Source organism: Leptosomus discolor, chromosome 12, assembly GCF_034619465.1.
Source record: "Leptosomus discolor isolate bLepDis1 chromosome 12, bLepDis1.hap2, whole genome shotgun sequence".
NCBI classification, from domain to species: domain Eukaryota; kingdom Metazoa; phylum Chordata; class Aves; order Leptosomiformes; family Leptosomidae; genus Leptosomus; species Leptosomus discolor.
The window spans coordinates 21,480,195-21,482,694 of NC_141402.1; positions in this window are offsets into that span (position 1 = coordinate 21,480,195).

A 2,500-nucleotide genomic window follows, 5' to 3' on the forward strand; every position below is an offset into this window, starting at 1 on the left:
CGGCCACCGCCGCCGGGCTTCGCCCTCCCCGCAGAGCCCTCTCTCTCTTACGCTCCGACGAAGAACGAACGGTGGTCGTGGCGCCGCCGCCGCTTGACCACCGCCGCTTATGCCCCCTGCCGCTGCCGGCTCCGTAGCGGCTCGGTCATCCCTTCTCGGAAGCGAGCCACCGCTCGCGCACATAGTACTGAACAATGTGGCCTCGCCCCCGGCCAGCTCCAGGGAGCGCTATCTCGGCCCACCGGGGGAGGCGCGCCAACGACGCCGACCTTTACCATGACGCAACTGGAGGCAGCGCAAAACAGCGACCCCTTCGACAGCTCCGAGGAAGCGGTGGGGACAACAAATCTACCCCACAGCCCCGCGAATGCGGCAAAGACCCGCCGGAGCTCGGTAGACGTGGGCGCCCCGTTCGCCGGACGCGCCGGCAACGCCACCTCGCGCTCGCCGGTGCCGCCGCCTGCGGGTCGCCCGGGACTCCGGCAGCCTGCGGAGCCCGGTAGACCTGCCGGCAGCCTGCCGAGCCCGGTAGACCTGCCGGCAGCCTGCCGAGCCCGGTAGACCTGCCGGCAGCCTGCGGAGCCCGGTAGACCTGCCGGCAGCCTGCCGAGCCCGGTAGACCTGCCGGCAGCCTGCCGAGCCCGGTAGACCGGCCGGCAGCCTGCGGTGCCCGGTAGACCGGCCGGCAGGCTGCCGAGCCCGGTAGACCGGCCGGCAGCCTGCCGAGCCCGGTAGACCTGCCGGCAGTCTGTCTGCGGAGATCGGTAGACCTGCCGGCAGTCTGTCTGCGGAGATCGGTAGACCTGCCGGCAGTCTGTCTGCGGAGATCGGTAGACCTGCCGGCAGTCTGTCTGCGGAGATCGGTAGACCTTCCGGCCGCTGGATGCTCGGGGAGGCGGCCGGGCCGGGCCGGGCAGGGCCGGGCCGGGCCGGGCAGGGCCGGGCCGGGCCGGGCCGGGCAGCGACGGGACGGACACGGACGGCATATTCCTCCCGCCCCATTTTCGAGATTTCAGCGAACCTGATACCTGTTCCCGTTCTCCTCCCCCCCCCCCCCCCCCCCATTGACGAGATTTCAGCGCTTTTAACTTCTTTTTTTCTTTTTTTTCTTTTTTTTTTAAATTTTTTTTTTTTTAATTTTTTTTTAATTTTTTGACCTGACGCTCCCCCAACCCCGCGCGTGCGCGCGCACACACAGAGCCGTAGCCCGGCTTCACCGCCCCGGCCAGCTGCTCCGCTCCACCCACTGCCTCCACGCACCCTCTGGCTGACGGGCGCCCGTGGACAGGCGGCTAGAGCCCGCCGAGAGCTCAGCGTCCGCTGGGAGACTTCGCGACCGGGCGCATGCCGGCCTTTGGTATTCGGGGGGGGGGGGGGGGGGGGGGGGGGGCGGGCGGGGGGCGTTGTTTCCCTCGCCGTCCTTTCATTTTAGTTTGGCTTTTTTTTTTTTTTTTTTCTCCTTTTTTCTCCCCCTGAATTAAACACGTTAAAATACGTGTCTGAGAGCCTGCAGACGCTGCCCCGCGGCCCCCCCCCCTCAGCGTGCGCGCTCTCCTCCCTCCTTGCAGGCCGGTGGGTGCGGTTTCCCCCCACCCCCCCCGCTACCGACCGCAGACTGTCCCTCCGGCGCGCCGGAGCAGCAGGGCGTGGAAAGGGGTGGGGGGGGGTTGGCGGGCCCGCAGCCTGCACAGGGCGCGCCTCCCCCGCTTGCTGGCAACCGCGCCCCCGGCCACTTCAAGGGTGCCGCCCTCAGTCGCGGCCGCGGCGGACGGCAGGGAAGGGAGGCTGGCGTAGAGGCAGGCGACAGACGGGCGGCGAGCAGGCGGGGAGCGTGGCGCAGAGGTAAGGCTGGGGTGCGGGGGGGGGAAGGGAAATGGCGTACCTTTTCGGAGACGATTTCTGTTTGGGTCGTTTGGGGTTGGTTTCTTTGGAGGGGGTGGAGTGGGGGGTGTTGTGTTTGGTGTGGGTTTTTTTTTTTGTGGGTTTTGTTTGTTTGGTTGTTTTTTTATGGTTTGGTTAGGTTTGGTTTGCCCGGGCCCGGAGTCGGCGGGGACGGCGGCGTGGGGGGGGGGGGGGGGGGGGGGGCGAAAGCTCCCGCCTGCCTTGCCCGGGGCGGCAAAGCCGCCGGCGGGAGGGGAGGGCGTGGGGGGGGGTGGGGGGGGGGGTGTTTGTGAGAGAGAGAGAGAGAGTGTCGGCGTCGTGTTCGAGGCGGGGTTATTGGGGGATTTTTGTTTTTCGTATGGCATGGTTTGCCTCGGCACGGAGTCGGCGGGGACGGCGGCGGGGGGGGGGGGGGTCCGAAAGCTCCCGCCTGCCTTGCCCGGGGCGGCAAAGCCGCCGGCGGGAGGGGAGGGGAGGGGAGGGGAGGGGAGGGGGCGCGTGGGGGGGGTGGGGGTGGGTGGGTGGGTGTGTTTGTGAGAGAGAGAGAGAGTGTCGGCGTCGTGTTCGAGGCGGGGTTATTGGGGGATTTTTGTTTTTCGTATGGCATGGTTTGCCTCGG